We start from the raw sequence: 25,105 nt of genomic DNA, 5'->3' as shown, positions 1-25,105 counted from the left end.
TACTCCCAGTTAATTTTTCCTAGCCCCTCTAGAATAGGATGCGACTGACCATGCTCTTGGACTACAAACTCTTCTCCCTTGACCCTTCTGGACACCACAGTCTCCTAGCTCCTTTCTCTCTGCAATTCTCAAATGTTCTTGCTGATTCTTCTTCTTTCACTTACCCCTTAAGTTTCTGCCATTTGCAAGATTCTATTCTTAAGCCTCATCTCACTTCTCTGTTAAAGAATTTTAAATCTACATCTCCAACTCTGCTCTCCAAAGCTCTTCAACTTTCCAACTTCCTGCTCATTAATATTGGCAAGCACTTCGAATGCAACATGTTTCTAATTCAAGTTATTATTCTCCTCAAACTAGATTTTCTGCCTGCATACTTACTGCATCCAGATTCATGACATCATCATCATCCTTGGGCAACAAACAGTAGTCATCTAATCTCTTTCACTCCGTTACTAATACTCTATTACCAAATTCCATCACTCCTGCCTTCAAAATGTGTCCTAAATAGATTCTCTCCTTTCCAACTTGATTAGCACTGTCTGAAATCAGATTGTCCCAACAGGGTAGCCCTAAGATCACAACAGTTTCTTAACAGGTCTCTCAACCACTAATTTCTTTTCTTTGATCCGTATTTCACATAGGAGGTATTTTATGAAGTGCTTTTTCAAAACACTTCAGGGTTCCTCACTGCAACTCTGAAATCTAACCTATTGTAATGATTAATTTTATGTGTCAACATGGCTGCATCACAGAGTTTCCAGATATTTGGCTAAACGTTAATTCAGGGTGTGCTGTGGCACCTGGGTGGCCCAGTTAAGCATCCGACTTTGGCTCAGGTCATGATCTTGCAGTTCGTGAGGTCAAGCCCTGCGTCAGGCTCCGTGCTAACAGCTCAGAGCCTGGAGCCTGTTTCAGAGTCTGTGTCCCCGTCTTTCTTTGCCCCTCTCCCAGTCACATTCAGTCTCTTTCTCTCTCAAAAATAAACATTAAATAATAATAATAGACATTATTTCAGGGTGTGTCTGTGAGGGCTTCTGAATGAAATTAGCATTTGAACGGGTAGATTCAGTAAAGCAGTTCACCCTCCCCAAGGTGGGTAGGCATCATCCAATCTGTTGAGGGCCTGAAGAGAACAAAAAGGCCAAGGAAAGAAGAATTTGGCCCCTCTAGTCTGATCACTGGAGCTGTGACACTGATCTTTTGTTCTCAGTACTTTCAGTTCTCAGACCTTCAGACTGGACTGAAAGCCACATCTTTAGCTCTCCTGGTTCTTAGACCTTCAGACTTAGACTGAATTACATTACCACCTTTCCAAGGTCTTCAGCTTGCAGACAGCAGACTGTGTGACTTCTCGGCTTCCATGATTGCATGAGCCAATCCCTATAATAAGTATCTTCCTATATCTATATCGTATTTGTGCTGTTTCTCTAGAGAACTCTGACTAACACACCCATCTTTCAGGTCTCATTTCTTACTAAAGGTTTTTACAATATCATTTTTCTGATGAAAATGGTTAAGTTGGGAAAGCCCCAGCTTGGCATCTAAGCCTAAAAAATGACTTAAAAACAAACTGAGTTAACAACTATAAACTCTGGAGAGAAAGGAAGGAAAGGAGGGAGGGAGGGAGGGAGGGAGGAAGGAAGGAAAGAAGGAAAGAAGGAAAGAAGGAAGGAAGAAGGAAGGAGAAAAGAAAAGAAAAGAAAAGAAAAGAAAAGAAAAGAAAAGAAAAGAAAAGAAAAGAAAAGAAAAGAAAAAGGGAAAGAAAAAAAAGAAATAAAGGGAGAAAGAATGAACAAACAAAAGAACTACTTGAAGATTCTGATTCTGAAGAGTAAACAAAATAAATAGATTATTAGGAGAAACAAATCTGGAGACATGATGGACACCAAGGTGAGTTTCATGTGCTTGGTTTTTGGTTTTCTGGTTTGGGGTTTTTTGGGGGGATGGAGGGGCCATAGCTTTGCCCTAAGAGCAGGCCATGGACACAGAGAAGTGGGTAATACAGGCAGCTAAAACTTTAAGAGAAATCCTACAGACTGCCTGGCCAGAAGAAAGGGAAAAGAGCCTGAGCAACCACAGCTAGCTGCCAGAGCAATCTAGAATAGGAAAGAGCTGAAGAGGGATTCCCCTAATTCTTATAAACATTGTACAAGTCTCAGGTTGACCCCTTCACACTGTAGATGCGTAGGACGGACCCAATGCAACATCATAAAGGCTTTAAAAATTAAACTAAAACGTGAACTTACAGGAGACAAGACATATAGTCTGAGCCTAATGGGGTCTGAAGCTAATTGCCAATGAAATTTCTAAAAATCATGAAGACCTCAGTGGCTCAGTCGGTTGAATGTCCAACTTCAGCTTAGGTCATGATCTCACGGTTGGTGAGTTCAAGCCATACATCAGGCTTGCTGCTGTCAGCACATAGCCCACTTTGGGTCCTCTGCTCCCCCCCCACCTCCCCCGCTCATGCATGTGTTTGCTCGCTCTCTGTCTCGAAAATAAACATTAAAAAAAAAAAAAACCACTTGTTGAAAATAAGAAATTTTAAAAAATCAACATTCTTCAGTGGAATTTAACAGAATTCAGAGTCTTCACAAAATACTAGTAACTATATCCAAGGCTCAACCCAAAATTACTTGACATACAAAGGACTCAAAATAATTGACCATTCTAAAGTGAAAGCAATTAACAGGTACCACCCTTAAAATGACTCAGAGGTTAAAATGAACAGACAGCGACTTTAAACCAGCTATGATAACTGCTCACTGACAGAAAGGAAAAGACATTAGCATGACTAAAAAGATAGGAAATCACAATGGAGAAATAAACATTTCCTTTCAAAATGGAAATTTTAGGGGCGCCTGGGTGGCTCAGATGGTTAAGCATCCGACTTCGGCTCAGGTCATGATCTCACAGTCCTTGGGTTCGAGCCCTGCATCGGGCTCTGTGCTGACAGCTCAGAGCCTGGAACCTGCTTCAGATTCTGTGTCTCCCTCTCTCTCTGCCCCTCCCCCACTTGCACTTTGTCTCTCTCTCAAAAATAAACAAACACTAAAAAATAACTTATGAGGGGCACCTGGGTGGCTCAGTCAGTTAAGCGTCTGACTTCAGCTCAGGTCATGATCTCACAGTCAGTGAGTTCAAGTCCCGCATCAGGCTCTGTGCTGACAGCTCAGAGCCTGGGGCCTGCTTCAGATTCTGGGTCTCCCTCTCTCTCTGCTCCTCCCCCACTCACGCTCTGTCTCTCTCTCTCAAAGATGAATAAATGTTTAAAAAGTTTAAAAAAAATAATAATAATTTAAGAAAATGGAAATGTTAAATGGAAAATTATAATATCTGAAATTTAAAAATTCAGTGTATGAGCTTAATAGCAAAATAGAGATATAAGAGTGCAGAGTCAATGGCTCAAACTTTATCAGTACAAGTTATCTAACCTGAAAAAGAAAGAAAAAAAGATTGAACAGAAAGATGAACAGAGACTTATTGACTTAAGGCTTATTTTATCAAAAAAATCAAACATATGCGTAAATGGAATCCCAGAAGATACAAAATGAGTCAAAAAATAAGGTAAAATAAAATAAATATTGACCAAAAACATCCTAGATTTTATGAAAGACAAATATATAAACTCAAGAAGCTCAATGAACCCCAAAGAGGAAAAATTCAAAGAAAACTAGATCCAGATAATCAACTGCTGAAAACCAAAGATAAAGTCAAAATCTAAAGCAGCCAGAGGAACATGATATACTACATAGAGGGAAACATTTTCAGTGGCACTAGATTTCTTATCATTACCTATTACCTTCTTTCAAGGCATCCAGAGGACAGTGGAACAACATCTTTAAAAGGTTGAAAGGAAAAACGATCAACCCAGAATTCTATATCCAGCACAAATGTACTTCAGGAATGAAAGCAAGATAAAGACATTTTTCAGATAAAGGAGAACCAAGAAAATCCATTACCAGCAGAACATCACTACAAGTAACAGAAAAGGAAGTTCTTCAAGATAAAAGGAAATGACAGCAGAGCAAAAACTGGATCTTCAGGAACGAATGGTAAGCATAAGAAATATTTAAGTTAATTATACCCAAAAAGTAGGAAAAACAATTTAAGAAAATCTGTTTCTAACCTGGAATTCTATATGCAAACTAATAATCAAGTATGGTAGTAGAATAAAGACATTTTCAGAAGTGCAGATCTAAAAAAACTTCACGTGTTCCTTCTTATGAAACTACTAAAATATATGCTTGACCAAAATGACAGAGTAAAACAAGAAAGAGGACACAATGAGAAGGAAACACAGTAAATAAAGTACATGTACATAAGTAATTTCCAAGATGACAGAGAAAGGAGATCCCAGAATGGCAATTGTGCACAGGCACAGAGGACAACCTCTAGACTGGAGGACAACAGTTTACATCAGAGCAGCATCAAAAGACAGACTGGTATCACCAAGATCTCTACTACCAAAGTATTTATTGTCTTTTTAATCCAACACAGATTCCCTGATTGAGCCTGGTTTCTTGTTCTTGGCTCGAGTTCACCATAACCTGATAAAAGTTCCTTCTTTGTGCTCCAGAAACTTGATTCAGCTGAGGCCACTCACTGCACCATGCAGAAGTATTCTACTTTGATCAACTCTGGAGCTTGTGAATTAATTATAGGACAGATTATCTGTAGTATGCTTCCTTTTATGTAACAAAGAAAAAAAAAAAAAGAATTACACACACACCCATATGCTCATCTGTGAGAAGAGGCATACAGAACAGTAACACAGAACTAGTGAGAATGGTTACCTATGGGAGAAGGAGGGCAGGATGAAAAAGAGGCAGGTGAAAACTGGGAAAAGAAATGAACGGGAAGTAACACTTTACAGCATATACCTTTCTGTATGTTGACTTTTGAAACCATGTTCGTGTTCCACATACTCAAAAAATCAACATAAAATAAGAACAGGAGAAATAGCCCAAAATGTAACGTAAACAAAAACAAATGATCCTAACTATATTTAAAATGAGAAACACAACATACTAAAGGAATGAGAGAAGAACTAACCCAAAGAATTCTTGAGCATAGTATTTAACCCTTAAGTTAAAGACAAATAAGAAGTATAAATAAAAATTAAAGCCTAATTAATAAGTTTTTCACAGTTTTAGGTTGGCAACCCTAAAACTACTTTCTGTATATTCTAGGATTTGTCAAGTAAATGAATATATTGTAATCTAAATATAAGTAAATATATTGTAAATATAAGTAGAAAGGTTAGAATAAACCCTGTGGTATTGAAATGGAATTGGAGGTATCACTATAACCAATGGTTTATAGTATATAGAGATAAACACAGAAATACATACATACAAATGTATACAAGTATGTACATGTATATATCCTTATGTTATCTAGCTCTGTCCTCTAAAAGGGCCTAAAATCAATAATATCCAGTAGCAATAAGCCCAGATTTCAGTTTCTAAATAACATTCACTGCTAAAAGGAACCAGCCTCCTTAGAAAAATGGCCAATTCTGAGGCTGGAGTGGAGGAGGTACAATAAAAGCCTAGAAGAGGGGTTGGCAAACTACAGCCTAAAGACCAAATTCAGCCAGGCACCTGTCTTTGTAAATAAAGTTTTATTGGAACATAGCCAAACTCATTCATTTACAAATTGTCTATGGTTGGTCTCCTGCTGAGGGTGGGGTTAAGTAGTTACAACAGAGACTATATAGCCCTCAAAGCCAAAAATATTTACTATCTGGCCACTTACAGTAAAACTTCGCCAAGCCCTGGCCTAGATAGAATATCTTCTTGTTCCAGAAAGTAAGAACACACCCAAAAATAATGGGTACATGTCAAAAGTTCATAGAAGCCAGTCGAAAAGCTTCCTACTGACCAAATATATGACAATTTCACTATCAAAAATTTTACATATAATGGCTTACATATAATCCATTAAGTAAAATAAGAATCCATGAGTTCATACTGATAGAAACAAATAAACAAAAGGGAAAGCTTTCTTCCTTACATCAGAATCCTAACATTTTAACAAATGAAAAAAAAAAAGATGGAATTAAAAAATTACCATTGGCAATCATCATCACGCTAATTCATTAGATTCATCAATGGATGCTAAAACTAGTAGGTGAAAGTTTGAGGAGTAATCGGATATTTAATCATCTCAAACTATTCACAGATAGTTACTAAATACAAAGAGGAAAAGTATATCTTTACAGTGGAGATATCTAGCAGACCAACTTAACCAACCGATCAAAGTCAACACCAGCAACGGGACAAATCAACATCATATACCTCCTGATAAGATACATTAAGAAAAACATGTCACTTATGAAATACCAGTAAAACCCAAATTGAGGGGTTTACTACAAAATAACTGGTGTATAGGTTTCAAAAATATTATTCATGAAAGGACTCTTCCAGATTAAAGGAGACTAAAGACACATGATACTCCATGCAACTTGTGATCAGGATTTTTGTTTCATATAAAGGACAGAATTAGGAAACTTGAAGATACTTGAATAAGATCTATAGATTGGTTAATGGCATTATATCAATGTTAATTTCCTTATTTTGATCGCTGCACAATAGTCATAAGAGAATTGCCTTTGAATGTCTGCAACTCACTCTCAGCTCAAAACAAACAAACAAACAGGCAAGTGGGGAGGGATGTTCAAGTAAATGTGGTAAAATGGTAATGCTGAAGAATCTGGTGAAAAGGACAGAGTAATTCTTTGTACCACTCTTGCATCTTGACTATAGATCTGAAATTACAGGTTTTCAAAAGAGTCCTAGTCTTTAATTATAATGTCATATCTGTTTATTAAGTTACACTTTCTTTATCATGCTAAAGAACATTCACAACAATTGATAATATAACTAAAAAACGCCCCCTAACATCCTTTACAAATGATGTCCTAAATAAAAGAAACTCAAATAATCAGTTAAAGGATATGTGGGCTACAAGATCATTCCATCCTGTTTCATATGGGCCAAAACAGATTTATTAGCTGCAAGCTCAAATAAAGTGATCTCAAATGAGAGTTATGTCAGTAAAAACACTGCCTCTCAACAGGTCAGCAGTGACTTTACTCACTTATATTTTACAAAATATTTTGAGGATTTAAAAAGATTAAATGTCCTGAAAGGGACAACAACCCAGCACTTTTTGCAAACACAGCTGTTGGTTAAAGCTCTTGAGAAAAGAAAAGTTCTGGAATGAGAATCAGTTTGAGGAAGAGATAATGGTTATAAAATATTAAGAAAATTTTGGAATCTCTTCCTATTATCCTAATAGCTGACTTATTTCTGAAAATGTGCTTCATTACTGCATGTAGCACTATATGCTCCTCAGCTCTGGGCACAGAGCAAGGTCCCTACTTTCATGGTATTTACAATCTAGGGGCTGAAGAAGACAAACAGGTAAACAGGCAACTAAACAAGGCACAATCTAGGGGGCAGAGAAGACAAGGAAACAAACAACTTACCATGGAGGTAAAAAAGAGTGATGAGATCGTGACAAACAAGATGAGGAAAGAGGACACCACTTTCGCTTTGGTGATTAGGAAAAGCTTCTATTGAGGAGATAATACTGGAGCTAAGATCCAAATGATGAGAAGTCCACACGTGAAGGTCTCAGAGTAGAGCCTTCTTGGCAGAGAGTATGACAAGTGCAAAGACAACAAAGAAGAAACAATCTCAACATATTCAAAGAAGTGATTTTAAAAGGCATCCTCATTAGGGGCACCTGGTGGCAAGGTCGGTTAAGCGACCAGCTCCTGGTTTCGACTCAGGTCATGATCTCACCTTCGAGGGCTGATAGCACTGAGCCTCCTTGGGATTCTCTCTCTCCCTCTCTCTCTGCACCACACCCCCCCCCACCCTCACATGCCCTCTTTCTCTCTCAAAATAAATAAACATTTTTTTAAATAAATAAAATAAAAGGCCTCGTTAATACTCTCAGTATAGGAGATAATACCAAAGAATTGTCAGTTTTGTATTAGGTATGATAATGGTATTATGACTGTATATAGAAAAGTTCATTATTGCATAGCATATTATGTACATATATGTATTATACAAAAAATGATATCAGGGATTTCTTTAAAATATTTCGGCAAAAAAAAAAGAAAAAGAAAAAAGGGATGAAGAAGGCAAATGTGCAATAATTACTGATCTGGGGAAATGGGGAAATGGGGAAATGGGGGTTGATAAACGACTCTAGTTTTTGTATGTTTGAAATTTTTCGCAATTTTTAGAAACTTCACATTAAAAGTGGCAATACCTCCTATCTTCTTTCTCTGACTTTACTGTACCAGCTCAGCTCTCGCCTTCTCAGTTCCGTGTTCTGACTACCTCCTTTAAGGACATATAAATGAAAGCTTTAAGGATACTCTTCAACACTAGATACACTCCATGGTGTAAGTTTCCGTGACCAAGCTAATCTACCTAAGGCAGGGATAGAACCCAGAAAGAAGTTACATAAGAGAATATAAAATAAACAGCCACATACGGTTAAACAGCAAGTCATTCTTTCTGAGGAAAACAAACAAACAGACAAACAAACAAAAAGGGAATTGCCTAGACCATGGACCATCCTCCCAAAGATTAAAAAACACAATAGGCTTCTTCCCCCCCCTCCAATCCCTGGAGACTGCTCTGGCAAAGATTTCCTGATTGTGAAATCCTACTCTCAACGTTCAATCTTGATCTTATTTGACCTTGCACTTGACAGAGTTGAACATTCCCCCTCTTCTTGAGACTACTTCCTTAGCAGACATGACAGGCAGGCTAAATATGCCTGTACCCCTTCCTTTTAAGGAAGGCAAGCATCTTCTGCCTCAGGTGACCAATTCTGAAGGAACCAGGAATGGGTCCCTAACCCAACAATCTGGTAATACAGTAGAGTCATTTTTCTGAAAACCCTTCTGATAGCAAATTACTACAACTGCTAAACAAAATCTTGCCAACTTCTTGAGAGCACAGTTGAGCTCTCAAGAAAGAAACGAAAATCCCCAGGAGCTAAAATTCAAGCGAGAGCTAGAAACCAGAATACATAGAAGCTGAGGGTCTCCCAGAGACCCTGGGGGCACATCCTGGTGTCAGTGCCAAGAGGCTTGTAGTTTAAAGCTGCAGGAGGGCCAGGAGATAAAGCTCTGACCCCATGAAATGTAGACATATAGAAGTTAGCCTCCTGACAAATAATCAAGACTCTTAAAGGGCCATCAATTCAGTGAAAAGTTAGGCTAGAAAAAAATGCACCTACAGTGAAGAAAAACAACAAATGTGTGTGTGTTGACCTGGGCTCCAGCTGGGAACACAGGTGAGTTTCCCCTCGAGATGCATAACGGGGGCTTGCAAGGGTAGCTATGCCCAAGCACAAACACTGACTTAAAGTAAGCTTAGGGGCGCCTGGGTGGCGCAGTCGGTTAAGCGTCCGACTTCAGCCAGGTCACGATCTCGCGGTCCGTGAGTTCGAGCCCCGCGTCGGGCTCTGGGCTGATGGCTCAGAGCCTGGAGCCTGTTTCCGATTCTGTGTCTCCCTCTCTCTCTGCCCCTCCCCCGTTCATGCTCTGTCTCTCTCTGTCCCAAAAATAAATAAAAAAAAAAAACATTGAAAAAAAAAAAGTAAGCCTATGCTGGTAGTATCCCAAGGTGCTAGCTGAACCAAAACATTCTCTCAGAACCATACACTTCAGAATATTCCCATACTCAAAAGCCTGAGAAGTGCTTACAAAACATATGAGGAAGACAGCTGGAGGAAGGGAGCCATCGTGTTTGAGAGTCAAAAAGAAAAACAACGCAAAATGTGGTACAAAATAGTTTCAGGTCATAAAAATGACAAATACATAACATTTTAAAACTCTAATGTGTATAAAGAAAAGAAAAAAGAAAAACAAAGAGCTTACTAAAAGACAAATGTTAAAAGAATTAAATAGAACTTTCAGAAATGCAAAGTAACTAATGTTGGCAGAAAACCTTATAGGTAAATGCACTAGCCTTTCTCCGTGATTACAGCAAATGGCTAAAAGCAAAAGTATAATATTGTCTGATATGGTTCTCAGTGTATGTAAAGGAAATATAAAGACAACTAGTTATAAAGTAGGGAAGATAAAGGGGCCTACATGGTGTTAAAGTTCCTACATTTCACCTAAAGTGGTAAGATATCGATACTAAGACTATGACCCAAATTTATCTTTACTTTTTTACATTTTTTTAGTGTTTATTTTTGAGAGAGAGAGACAGAAGGCAAATGGGGGAGGGGCAGAGACAGACAGATAGAAACAGAATCCGAGCAGGCTCCAGGCTCTGAGCTGTCAGGACAGAGCCCTACAGGGGGCTCAAACTGACGAACCGTAAGATCATGACCTGAGCCGAAGTCTGACGCTTAACCGACTGAGCCACCCAGGCATCCCCCAAATTTATTTTTAAATTCAACACAATTCCTATTAGGCCCCAAGGTTTCTTGTAGATGCAGACAAGCTTATCTTAACATTTATATGGAAATGCAAAAGAACTAGCATAACTAAAATAATTGGAGGAAGCCTACTGCCCAATTTTAAGCTATCCACCAAAAGAGATCAAGACGGTGTGGTGTTTTCAAAGAGATCCATAACAGATCCATCTTAAACAAAAATTAATTTCAAATGCAGCTAACATAAACCTATAAAACTTTTAGAAGAGAACATAAGAAAAAAACTTTATAACCTAAGATTAGGTAAAGAGGTGCCCCTGGCTGTTTCAGTCAGTAGAGCACATGACTCTCAGTCTCAGAGTCATGAGGTCAAGCCCCACATTGCATAAAGCTTATTTAAAAAATAAAAATTCAAAAAAATATTTTAAAAAAGATTAGAGAAAGTTCTCAGACATGACACCAAAAGCATAATCCATCAAGGAAAAAAAAAATCCATCTAGGGCCTGGTCATTGACACAGCTGAATGATGAATTAAGAAATTTTTACTCAACATGCTGAACATTAGAACAGAAAACCAAAAAGAGTCATTAGAATCTCTGGAATCTCAGTTCATTTTATCCTTAAGAAGTAAAGTGGACAGGTAGAAGGGACTTATATAAATAATTATTTCATTTAAATGAAAGACATTGGCCAGACACCATTTACCTACCACCTATCATTTTAGGATCATTGTAAAAATCTCCAGGGAATTAAACTTGAAGAGTTTCAGACCCTCGGGGATAATTCTGGGGCTCCTGGCATCAATCAAGAATTACCAATAAAGAAAAAAGACCATCTCATTGTTCTAGAACAAGGTTGATATCCCATCATCTTGAACTCTAGTTCCCAGCTGCTTCTTTAACTCATGAAGTATTAACTCTTAGTGAAATTTAGGTTTACAGTTTTAGTCAAAGTTTAAAAACCATTATACCTGAAAGCATAATTAAGAGACTTAGATTATGAAATATTTGAAGTGCCTGGCTCAGTCGGTGGAACATGTGACTCTTGGTCTCAGGGTTGTGGGCTTGAGCCCCATACTGGGTGTAGAGATTACTTAAAAATAAAATCTTTAAAAATATATTTTTTATTCATTTCTGCAATCCCAAAGCCTAGCAAAGTGCCTGCTGAATAACTGCTCAATAAAGCTTGTGAAAAATTCACCACTTCTCAAAGAAAGATGAAATGCTGAATTTAAGAGACTGAAATAGTGAAACTCACTGAAAGTCTGTCACCAAAAGCCATCTGCCACAATCCATCAGACCAAATTGCTCTCACTCTCCACTCTCAAACATGTGGCAGTCCCTCTGTCATTGGTCTACTACTGGTCCACACTGCCTCTCTCCTAAACTGACACCTAAAAGCCCCTCATGCTTCCTATCTTGAATCCCACAGCCAGGTTACCCTTCCTAATGTATAGGTACGATCATGTCATCACCCTACTTAAATTCTCATGCCATCATCTCAGAAGATTCTTCAGCATCTGTTAACATTACTTGCTATTTTTGTATCACCTTACACATCCTCTTGTGACTTCTCATGTTGAATGAAACATCCACTTGCTCATTCAGTCAGTCACTTAACAAAAGTGTTTTGAGCTCCTACACCAGACCAGGTACTATGCTTGGCCCTAAGGAATACAATGGAAAAGAAAAAGAGACTCAATTCTTCCTTTCATAAGCTTAGTTTAGTGTAGAAGAAAGATGTTAATCTGACAATTATACAAACTGATATGTAATTTCAAACTGAAATGTATACCCTAGAGTGGGAGGACATAGAACACACTCAAGGAACGTGGCTATACCTTAGAGAAAAGGGGAAAGTGAGGTAAGGTCAAGCTGGAATGAAAGCAGGGGCCACACCATGCTAGAACTTTCAGGATATATGAAGAATTTTGGGTTTTTATCTTATAAGAGGGGGGAGGTACTGAAGTGTGTCAATCGGGAAGGTGACATGATCAGAATACATTCTGATAAGATCCCTCTAGCTTCAGGGTAGAAAATGGATTGGAGATGAGGGGACAAGAATGAATGGGGCCCCCAGTGTGGTGGCTATTTGATCAGACCATGTAAAAAAAAAAAAAAAAATGATGGTACTGAGATCAAGAAATTTTAATCAAGAAACATTTAGGAGGCCAAAACAACAAAAGGTGATGGACTGGACATAGAGGGTGACAGAAAGAGGATGATCAAGGATAACTTCATGTTCACTGGCTTATACAGGTGAATGGGTGATGGTGACATTCACTGGGACAAGCTTACTGGACTGGGGTAGACAAGTACAGATCATCAGCCCAATATTGGACAAGCTGAGTATGAAGTGACTGCAACGCCAACAGATGATATCAAACAGGCAGCTGGATATCTAAGTCAGGAGCTCTGACAACCTCTGGGCTGAAGGCAAATCTGGGAGTCACCAGAGAACAAATATAATTGAAGTTGTGAACACAAACAGGATCCGCCAAGGTAAAGAGCAGGGAGAAAAAAGAGAAGGAGCCTAGGATGAGATATGAGGAGCCTCAAAGTTCAACAGGCAGGGAGAAGACAATCTCAAGATAGAGAAGGAACGGCCTCCTCTAAAGGAGGTGTAAGAGAAAACTCAGGAGGGTGTGATGTCAAGAATCAAGATTTCAAAAGGTAGTGGGCAACAAATTCGTACACTGCTAGAAGTGAATTAAGAATTGAGTGTTCGGGGCGCCTGGGTGGCGCAGTCGGTTAAGCGTCCGACTTCAGCCAGGTCACGATCTCGCGCTCCGTGAGTTCGAGCCCCGCGTCGGGCTCTGGGCTGATGGCTCGGAGCCTGGAGCCTGTTTCCGATTCTGTGTCTCCCTCTCTCTCTGCCCCTCCCCCGTTCATGCTCTGTCTCTCTCTGTCCCAAAAAATAAATAAACGTTGAAAAAAAAAAAATTTAAAAAAAAAAAAAAAAAAAAAAAGAATTGAGTGTTCATCAGCAATGGCAGCATGGATGTCATGGGAGCTGGGCGAGAGCGGTTTTAGTAAGTATGGAAATAAAAACCAAACAGAAATAAGCTGAGGTATTAATAGGCAGGGAGGATATAGAACTAATGTACTCAGGAGATTCTTCTGTGGAATCTGGCTGTGAAGAGGGAGAGGTGAAATTAAAAAAAAATAGAGTTTCCATTTGTTGTTACTATCATTTTCAATAAAGAAGAAACTTGAGTGTGTTAGAATACTGATAGGAAAGAAGAGTTGAGAAGGTGGGGCCAAATATAAATGATAGCTTCTGGGAGGGGAGAATGGGGAGGATGGGTGGGTACATTTTGACTAATACTGCCCCAAATATTTCTTGTACTCCTCAAGCTTACACAATTCACTCATCCTCCACTCTAACCTCACTCTTAAAATTTTACCCATTAAAGTACAGCTCAAATTCCCTATCTTCCTTCTGTGAACCTCACCTAAATTCTCTAGCTCTTGGGATCCTTTCTCTGTAATCCCATAGGGTGCTATGTTTTCCACATTTATTTCACCACAAAATCCTGTACAGCAGGTTCCACAAAATACACACCTGGAAATGAACATTCTACTTCCTGTCTAGCTCATGTCCTACCCCTCAATACAGCCTTTCCTAACCATACTAGAACAAAGTAATACCTCCCTTATAAAGTCCTGAACAATTACATCATTCAGAGTGTAAAGTATTTAAGATCCTAGAATGTAAGCTTCAAAACTGTGGGGACTTGTCTGTCTGGTTCACCACTAGATCCCCAGTGCCTAGTAGGGCTGGCACACAGCAGGCACCCAGGAAATGTTTACTGAATGAATTAATTTAAAAAGATGCCCTGTTACTCTTCAACAGAGGTAAATTATTTAAGAGCAGGAACTATGTCTTATGGCTATTTTTACACAGTGCCCTACAAAGTAGAATGAATGTTCTTGATAACACAATGATAATTTATTATGGCCTAATGTCACAAGGGGGAACTGAAAAGACAGAGTGGCAATATACCTTGACACTAATGAAAAAGAGTGAAAAGCCTATGTAATATTTCTCAACTCTAATTTAAAAAATAATAACAGTTGTCTTCAAAGCACTACAACATTTCCCCACATTCCAGCATTTAAGAAAACCCTTAAAGATAATTGAACTATCTTTCCCCTGCTTATGAAGTGCTTTTATAAATTCATGTAACATTAGAATTTTGGTGCCTATTATAAGATTTATATGAATTCTGGAGTTTAATAATTTTCACATCTTGATAATATACAGGAATACATTAGTAAAGGCAGGAAACACATTAAGAAAATTGCTAGAATGGATCTAAGTATCATCTCCTTGCCTAATAAAGACAGAATCATCTTATTGCCATCAAAGTACCAGAGTTCTGGTCATAAATAACACAACAACAAATACAAGATATGCAATGAGGCAGCATACATACCCCAAATCAAAAGAGATCAACCCAGGGTCTTCTCAAATATAAGCTTTGCTACCAAATAAGACCCCAAAATATTATGAGATGGTAACTGCTTCATTTTTTCAGCAAACAGCTTCATTTGTTGTGTGTACTTTGTACAGGATTATATTATAAATTCAATCTCATGTTTCTCTCCCATATTTTGTTACTATGATTAAAGTCCCATACAGAATTACCAAATTGGAACAAATAAGATTACACGTTAAAGACTTTCAGACCAACTGTCACTTTCAACCCCCTGATATCTATTCTCTCTTTGGAGATAAATGTGCAAACTTTGGAGACAAATTTTAGACAAAGTAGCAAAAGGCTCAGATCAAACAAAAATACCTTTAGAAACAAGAAGAAAAATCTTTTCATCCAGTGAGGAAGGAACAGACAGAGAAACTTACGGAATCTAAAAGAATAGGGACCAAATAAAAACTTCCTTTTTTTTTAACAGAAATCAGAACCTAAAGAAGTGGAGGAAGGTACCCACTCATATCAGAAGTCATGCTCTGCATCAAATAGCAAAAGAAAGTGTCTCAAAAAAAAAAAAAAAAAAACAGATTTGTTTGGTTTTTTTTCATAACATGTGAGCAGTCACATTGGAATATCTCTGCCGTGATCAGTAATTTGGGCAAACACAGAATAAAATAATATTCTCTCCCTTGAAGTAATTCAGGGCAGTACTTCAGCAGCACTGAAAAAGCCACCCTAGAAGGTATCAGAAGTAGTGACGTGTACTGCATTAATTACTAGCCCGTGCCATCAAATACAGTCTTTTCTTCATTACTTTTTGGGGGAGTTTACCTTTTCATTTTGGGAATTTAAATACACATACAAAGTAGAATCAATGAATGCATGCTCATCACTCAACTTCAACAATTAGCAATAAATAGTCAATGTTATTTCATCTACTCCTACACACATAAGCACGTGCACTTCATATGCCCATATATACATGTATATACTAAATTATACTGAAGCACATGGAAAGACTTTTAAATTCCCTCTTAAGAACCTTAAATTATAGGTCATAGATAGCAAAATATTCTATTCAGCAAACAATTCAGTAATAACTACTGTTATCACTTAAGGCCTTTGCTTACATAAAGCATAAATTTTATGGAACAAGGTTATCATATAGGTGTAATCCAAATTTCATGCTGTGATACAGAACAGCTACTTAATAATAAAGCTGAGAATATAACACATCCACCAGCTTTATGCACGATTTAAATGGTAATCAAAGCCATTATCTACCCGCAAACACTAATCTCAAAAGTAAAAGGACAAGGGGAAAAGAGTTGCAAAGCTTACCCACACGGCCAATTTTACCACGGCAATTGAGAAAAATATGTAACTTTCAAAATCTATAGTTAAATGAACAGAATGACTAACATATAAAAGAATTGGAAGTAGTTTTCCCTAGGTTCATATTATGTCAAATAAAATGTCAGTTTTCATGAAAACTTTTCTTTTTCATTTTACACAAGAGATTAATATCAACCTGGCTTCTGTGCTAATTCCTTATTTTTAAAAAATCTGTCAGTTATATCATTACTTTCTTCCTGGGAAATGCCTACTCTCAGGGCTGCAGCCACAAACATCTGGAATTTTCTACCTACAGACCCTTTTAGTGTTAAGCAAGGTAAGGCCTCGCTACAGACCATGCTCCTGCCAACGGCACAAGGTCCTTACCGTGCACTGCAGACACTCCCAGAGGAAGACGTGCAAAATCCCAGGCAATTGTAGTGTCCCCGCAAAATCACAAAGAAGAATTCGAGCATTGTTCAAGGCATCTGGAGGAATGCAGGACACCGAATTCCAAATGGCAAAAAGACAAAGACTAAATCCAGACCACAGATGGAAAGACAGGGAAACTTCGATGACCCCTAAGCCAACTCGCCAATTTTGAACCTGGTCTGTCAGCTCGGCACTCTGTACCGGGGGACCTGAAAGAGGCCTCGGAGGACAAACTGATGTTAGCTCTCTAATATCATTCTCTGTAGGGAAACATTCTCTGTAGGGAAATTATGCCTCATATTCACACAATTCAACACGAGTGAGTTTGAAAGATGGTGACTCTAGCATTTGCGGCTTTTCAAAATTCCACACTTCCCAGATAAAAACCTCCACCACCCACACGGACATCACCATGGATTTAAGAGTTATGAACTTCAGGTAAGAAAAATAGGACAATCCAAGAAAACAAGTGCCCAAAAGAGTTCCAAAGAACACTGAAATGCAACTAAGACCTGCAGCGTTTCTTTTCCCTGCTGCTTCAAAAACAGAACTCAAAACCAGCAGCACTGGAGACCCTGCTTCTCAGGGAGACAAAACAAACCTGAGGTCTACAGGCCCCAGGGAGATAAGCTGGTCTTCTACTTCCATTCCAGAGCTCTGGTTTCCCGGCGGTGATGCAAACCTTCTGAGCAGAGGACCAGAGTGTGGGACACTGGCTCCAGGCAAAGTTCAAAACCTTAGGATCATTTTAAAACTTCAGATTGCCAATGTTCAATTTTTCGTTTATGGGGAAGCTACATCACTAAGATTCTGCTACCTCTAGATGCACATAAAATATAAAACTTATATTCATACGGAGGCTTTGTGCAAATTTCACTAATCCAGATGTGAGGAAATCCAAAGTTATGATTCCCACAGCAACTGTAATCTTGGCAAACACGTATGCATGCATTGTATTCTGTATTACTTCAGATGGTGGGGGCCCTAAAAGAAACTTAGAAGAAAGCATATTTTAATCACCACATCTAATTAATTACAAAGAAAAATTCTCAGAGATTAGAAAAATGCCTTTCTTCAGGAATAGTGGAGCTATTTCTTTGAGACAACTAACAAACCCTAGACCAAGCACTAAAGAATGTACTGGAAGAAACAATCCTTACCTGGCCTGAACACAATGGGCCAGGCAACTTAACAGGGTTTTCTCTAAACTCTCATTTCTAATTTAAGACAATCAGCTAGTGGTGTTTAAAACTTCATTTCAGGGGCGTCTGGATGGTTCAGCGTCCAACTTCAGCTCAGGTCATAATCCCAGGGTCATGGGATCGAGCCTTTTGCTGGGCTTCACACCGAGCTTGGAGTCTGCTTAAGATTCTCTCTCTCTCCCTCTGCCCCTCTCCCCTGCTCACATACTCTCTCTCTCTCTAATAAAAAACTTAAAAAAAAAAAAAAAAAAAACTTCATTTCAAATATTTAACACTCCCCAAACGTACCTTCTGTGCCAATCGGATGCAGAATAAGCTCACTTTTAGCTCCAGTTGAGGCAACAGAAGAAACATTTTAAGTCACCACAAAATGGATTAGCTACTATAAGTCAAATAATATTTGCTTATGTCCACTAATATAGAAAACAGTTTCACTGGCCCTTAGTTCAAGGTTAAAATGCCAGTTTCTAGAAGGGTGAATGCTACTCAATAGGCTATAAGTTTAATGGAAGGCAGCAGAGCTTAAGTGGTTAAGAGACTTCTGCAGCCAAAATGCCCAGGTTTGAATCCTAGTTCTGCCACTGAAAAGCTGTGGCTTTGGGCATATTACTTAACATCTCTGTGCCTCAGTCTGACTATCTAAAAGAGGCAATAACAGAGGCGCCTGGGTGGCTCAGTCAGTTGGTGTCCAACTTCAGTTCAGGTCAGGATCTCACAGTTCATGAGATCAAGCCCCGCATCAGGCTCTGTGCTGACAGCTCAAAGCCTGGAGCCTGCTTCAGATTCCAGGTCTCCCTCTCTCTCTGCCCCACCCCTGCTCACACTCTGTCTCTGTCTCTCTCTCTCTCAAAAGTAAATGAACATTAAAAAAGGCAATAACAAAACCTACCTTGTAGAATACTTGAATTCTAAATGAGGTAACATAGGTAAAGCTCTCACAACAGTTCCTGGCAGATAGTAAGCACTAAAAAAGCATTTGCTATTATTAATGTAAGGTCATTTATTTTACCTTGGCAGCAATCTTCATTTATTTGGAAAAGACCAAAAAAATCAGTCTCTGTAGCACAACAGTAATAAATGACCTTCCCTCCTTTTGCCTCCTTTCTCTGACCCTCTTGCTAAGTAAAGACACAGTCCAAACTCCTTAGCTAAACATTTAAGTTGCTTCATAAGCTGTTGGCCAATCCTAGCTGATTGTCTTCCCTACTCCTATTATAACCTTCCGCTTCAATCAAATTAGTTTTCTCACAGTCCTCTAAATAAAGCTTGTACTCATTCAACAAACATCTGAGAATCTGTAAAGCCAAGCACTGTGCTAACACCGCATGCAAAGTTGAAGACACAGTTTCTGGCCTTAAAAAGCTAACAGGATATAACAGAAGAAGGCATGTAAAAAAAATAGTTTCAACAGAATAGAACTACAGTCCCAAAAGGGCAAAAGTAAGGTAGCTGCAGGGACAGGGGCTGGTAAATTCTATTGGTGAAGAAGTCCCCTCAGGGAGGGCTTCACAGAAGGCTTATGAGAAACGCTCAAGGATAAAGAGGAAAGCACCAGGCTGAGCAGAGGGCCAGAGGGCAAACAGTGAAAAGCATGGGCAAAGAAATTCTGGGTAATGAGGTACAGCTGGACTGCTGGAGCACCGATGGAAACTAGAAGCTGGCAAACTGGGACAGCCAAAAGGAGTCTTGTACCCGAGTCAGAAGCACTGGGGTTAAGCTCTGCCCAGGAATCACCAAAGAATTCTGAGCAGGTGCCTAACATGATCAGATCTGCATGTTCCCATGGTCACTGCAGTGGCAGTTCAGAGGCTGATTTGAAGGAGAGACTGGAGACTGAAAAACCTGTTAAGACAACTGGAAGGGTCCAGGTAGCAGTAGGGATGGAAAAAGGAGACGGATTCAAAAATGCAAATTAAGAACAGAATTGGGGGTGCCTGGGTGACTCAGTAGATTAAGCATCTGACTTTGGCTCAGGTCATGACCTTGTGGTCCATGAGTTCCAGCCCCACGTCAGGCTCTGTGCTGACAGCTCAGATTCTGTGTTTCCCTCTCTCTCTGCCCCTCCTCCTCCCCTCAAAAATAAACATTAAAAAAAAAAAAAAGAACAGAACTGTTAAGACTTGGTATGAGCATAAGGAGTGGAAATCTGGGAGGACTCAAAGGTTTCTAGCTCTAGTAACTGAAGAAATAAAAGAATGGTGACAACACTTAGGCAGAATGAAGAGTACATGACCTCAAATACAGAGCCTGAGTCTTTATTCTAACAGCGATGGAAAGCAGAATAGGGACATAACTTTAAAAAAGGTAAAAACCTCAATAGATCTTTAATCAGAGAAGAAACGAGGAAGCACTGCCAAAGATCCACACACTCCCCCCAACCAAGTGCACCAGGCCAAAACAGTTTTAGAGACAGGTAATTTCAATGTTATTTAAGCTTTTCAATTTATTCTATGAGGCTAAATAACCCTGATACCAAATCTGACAAAGATCACACACACACACACACACACACACACACACACACACATTCTTTCACACAGAGAACTACAGAATTTTGGGGTTTTTTAATTTTTTTTATGTTTATTTATTTTTGAGAGAGAGACAGAGCATGAGCAGGGGAGGGGCAGAGAGAGAGGGAGACACAGAATCCAAAGCAGGCTCCAGGCTGTGAGCTGTCAGCACAGAGCCCGACACAGGGCTCAAACTCAAGGACCATGAGATCACGACCTGAGCCGAAGTCGGACGCTTAACTGACTGAGCCACCCAGGCACCCCTACAGGATTTTTGTTATAAACATAAATGCAAAACCCAAAATAAAAATATAAAATCCAACATTGAATTCTAAAAATTATGTAACATAAACACATGGTATAGAATGTTTATTCTAACATGATTCAAATCATGAAATCTGTTTACATATCCATTAGTAAATTAATGGAATAGAACTAAATCATCATGAAGATAGAAGCCAAAAGGCACTAAGTCCAACACCCTTTTTTTTTTCACTTGTCACAAGGGTTACAATCAAACTCCATTCACTGAGCCAGAGACCGTTGTCCCTCATGTAGCACATCACCTACATTTGTGAGTTCATCCACCAGCCAGTGGCCTCAACTCCAAGCTCTAACAATATGCACCCAACACCCATTCTTTTTTTTTTCTTTTAAATAGGCTCCACATCCAGGGTGGAGCCCAGTGTGGGGCCTGAACCCACAACCTTGAGATCAAGACCTGAGTTGAGATCAAGAGTCAGACACTTAACCGACTGAGCTACCCAGGTGCCCCACCAACATCCATTCTGAATTAAGACTTCTTAGTAAACCAGGGCTAAAAAGAAAGTTTTCTAGTGCAAAAAGAAATTTTTCTAGTGCAGTAAGATGTACTTCTCAAGGAAACAACACCTCTTATGTGGTACTCAGGCCAAGAATAACACATAACTTGAATTTAATCATGAGGAAACATCAAAACAAACCAAACAAGGAACATCCTTTAAAAAAAAAAAAAAAAAAAGACTCTATTCTTCAGAAATATCAGTTTCATAGAAGACAAAGACTAAAAGAACTGTTGCAGATTAAAGGAGACAAAGGAAACATGATAACTAAATGTCATATGTAATCTGAGATCTTGTGCTAGAGGAGGAAAAGACGCTAAAAGACGCATTACTGGATCAACTGAAAAAACTGTAATGGCAGATGGCAGATATGACCTAAGTTGTATCAATTCTAATAACTTTTCTGTAGGTATATAAGAAAACATCTGTATTCCTGGAAAATACTGAAGAATTTAGGGGTAATCACATATGCAATTTAGTTGCAAGCAGTTGAGGAAAATTTTTTACCTTATAATTGTGTGTGTTTGGCTGAGAAAGTAAGAGAAAGAGTACAAATTATGAAGGAAATGAAACAAAATGTTAACAACAGATGATCTAAGCAAAGGGTATATGCACTCTTGGGTGTTCATCCCAGAGAAACAAAGACTTACGTTCACACAAAAACCTGCTTATGAATGTTCATAGCAACTTTATTTGTAATAGCCAAAAACAGAAAACAACCCAGATGTCCTTCAGCAGAAAACAGTGAAACAAGGTGCCATACGTTCACACCATGTAATACTAGTGACAATAAACGGGAATGAACTATTGATACATACAATAACCTGGATGAATCATAAGGAAGTTATGTTGAGTGAAGCAATCTCAAAAGTTATGTACTGTAGGCTTCCATTGACAGTATTCTTGAAATGGCAAATTAGAGACAGAAAAGAGTGTCATGGTTGACAAAGGTTAAGAAGGCAGAGAGGGAGGGGCACCTGGGGGGTTCGGTCAGTTAAGCGTCCAACTTTGGCTCAAACCATGATCTAATGGTTCATGAGTTCAAGCCCCGCATCAGGCTCTCTGCTGTCAGCACAGAGCCCACTTCAGATCCTCTGTCCCCCTCTCTCTCTGCCTCTTCCCCCACTGGTTCTCTCTCTCTCTCAAAACTGAAAGAAAGAAAGAGCAGAGAAGGAGGGAGATGGCTGTAGCTATGAAACGGAAGCACAAGAGATTCTTGTGAAGGACCTATTTTGTATCTTGACTGCACTGGTGGTCACACAAATCTACAGATGTGATAGAACTAAATACACACACGCATCAGTACAACTAAAACTGATGAAATCAAAGTAAGATGGGTGGATTGTATTGACATCAATTTCCTAGCTGTGATATTATAGTTACATAAGAGGAAAATAGGTGAAGTATACACAGGATCTCTCTGTATTATTTCTTACAACTGCATATAATCTACGAGTTCTAAAAATAAAGTTTAAAAAGGAAAAAAGTTAAAACAAAAAATAGCAACAGAAAATAACTTACAAACAATGATAAAGCACTAGAAGCATTCCTATTAACTTCACGAACAGGAAAAGGATGCCAGCTATTACAGTGTTATTTAGTATCATTCTAAAGGCACTAGTCATTACTGTAAACAAAAAAGGCCATATAAATAGTTTAAGAAGAGAAAAATGATCAATTATAAATGAAATCCTTGCTACTTAGAAAATCCAATACAATCAACTGAAAAAAGTAGAATGAGTTCAGTAGTATACAATATCCAAATATAATATGTAAAAAGTCTTTTTATTATATCTTACTAATATTCAATTAGAAAACTTTGTATAATAACTTCATTCTGTTTTTTCATTCTTTACATAAGTTACATATAATTATTGTTTAAATATTTAAAAATTGACCCAGGAATATAATGACTATGTGGTTGTTTTTTTTTTTTAATGTTTACTTTTGAGAGAGACAGACAGAACATGAGTGGGGGAGGGGTAGAGAGAGAGGGAGACAGAATCGGAAGCAGGCTTCAAGGCTCCAAGCTGTCAGCACAGAGCCTGACGGGGGGCTCAAACCCATGAACCGCAAGATTCCGCATGACCTAAGCTGAAGTCCAACACTCAACCAACCGAGCCACCCAGGTGCCCCTGACTATGTGTTTCTAACAAGCTTCTCCAAACAACATATTCTCCAATTCTCCCCACTGAGCACCATATTTGTTTCTGATTTGTTGTGTTTCAGTCTCTAGTCCATCCTTCATTTTAGAAGCCAAAAGCTAGAAAGTAGATTCAAAAATGTTTTCCAGTCCCCCAGGGCCTTACTTACATACTTTCCCCAAATCTAAGACAGTTATAAGGGATGAGGTTCTAAGGTTTCTTCCAGCTCAGAAGCTCCATTTTGCTAGATGCTAGAATCCCATTAATCAGCTCCAAGAGACTAAGTGCACGTTCTTCTGCAGTCCTCAGGACCATCTCTCGTCTTCATGAGGCTACTCTATCCCAGGAATTCCAAGTTCTCAGTCAGCGAAGCTCACTCTAAAGCAGACCCGCATTAATCCACCCATTTTTAGTCAAGGCCTCTCACATTACCCCCATTTCAAACTGGAGCTGCTTCTAAACCACTACCAGGGGGCGCCTGGGTGGCTCAGTTTACTGTCCGATTTTAACTCAGGTCATGATCTTGAGGTTGGTGAGTTGGAGCCTCGCATCAGGCTCACGGCACAGCACCTGCTTCAGATCCTCTGTCCCCCTTTCTCCCTGCCCCTTCCCCACTCATGTTCTCTCACTCTCTCGCAAAAATAAACATTTAAAAAAATTAAGAAAAACCAACACACCATCAGCCCAATCCATTTCCTCCAGTGTATATCCTGCGCTACATATCCTATGTAAAAGCCAAGACAGCTTTTCATTCTTTAAAAAATAGTACTTCTAAAAAAAATAGAAGTACTTCTGCTAAACTCCAGGTCTTCAATATCCAAGAAAAACTTTAGTTAAGAAGCAAAAATAATAAGAGGGGGGGAGCAAAGACTGCAAAATCAATTTCCCTAGTACTTAAAGAGCATGGAACCTACTGTATTAGAGAAGGAAAGAATGACATACACTTTTAAGAAGAAAAGAATTTATTTTACCAATATTTTTTATGTTTAAAAAAATTTTCAACTTTCTTGCAACATTTTCATTCCAGGAACAGCACTGAATTAAATTCTCAGGTGCAGGCTCTGGCCTACAGATGAAGGATGACAACTCAGCATCTTACAAATGCCAACAGTGTAGCATCGAACCATCTCTTTAGTCATCTTCGCCTCTCATCATGTGACAAATGAAACCGATTTAGATATACCACATTCATAACAATTCTCTTTAGAAAGTAGGATTACTAGGGATTCTCACTTTAAAGCACACATTTTAATAACGTTTAATTTTTTGTTTCTTACAAAAATATGAATTACTTTTGCAATCAAACAACAACACATATACATACATATGCACACATATATATCTTAACTCTATTTAGCAATAGAACAGAGTCTATTCAGGCTATTGCTAAAAAAACAATTACGCTTTATCATAAATCAAGTTGGTTCAATGGTTTAAGGGGAGACGCTAAGCAAAAATTTCAGCATGGTCTAAGAACATCCACTCGCCTTTCCAGAACCTATTCCTGCAGAATTACACACATTTTGTAATTACCAGCCCAGAACTGAAAATGAATGTCTCTTCATACAGTTAAAACTATAGCAGAGAGGGGCGCCTGGGTGGCGCAGTCGGTTAAGCGTCCGACTTCAGCCAGGTCACGATCTCGCGGTCTGTGGGTTCGAGCCCCGCGTCAGGCTCTGGGCTGATGGCTTGGAGCCTGTTTCCGATTCTGTGTCTCCCTCCCTCTCTGCCCCTCCCCCGTTCATGCTCTGTCTCTCTCTGTCCCAAAAATAAATAAACGTTGAAAAAAAAAATTAAAAAAAAA

At 38.9% G+C, this 25,105-nt stretch overlaps 1 protein-coding gene and 1 pseudogene across 8 annotated transcripts in view; both read right to left on the bottom strand.

Annotated features, from left to right (window-relative positions):
* Positions 1-25,105, bottom strand: part of LOC147578739 (DIS3-like exonuclease 2) — a 179,507-nt gene that overhangs the window by 132,360 nt on the left and 22,042 nt on the right. The gene's annotated exons all lie outside the window — the stretch shown is intronic.
* LOC112849127 (small nucleolar RNA SNORA62/SNORA6 family) lies at positions 20,831-20,964 on the bottom strand (annotated as a pseudogene).

This window comes from Puma concolor, chromosome C1 (genome assembly GCF_028749965.1).
Source record: "Puma concolor isolate L17-30 chromosome C1, mPumCon1.1.hap2, whole genome shotgun sequence".
In the NCBI taxonomy this organism is placed as follows: domain Eukaryota; kingdom Metazoa; phylum Chordata; class Mammalia; order Carnivora; family Felidae; genus Puma; species Puma concolor.
The sequence above is the reverse complement of the archived record's forward strand: the minus strand, read 5'-3'. Positions and strand labels throughout refer to the sequence as shown.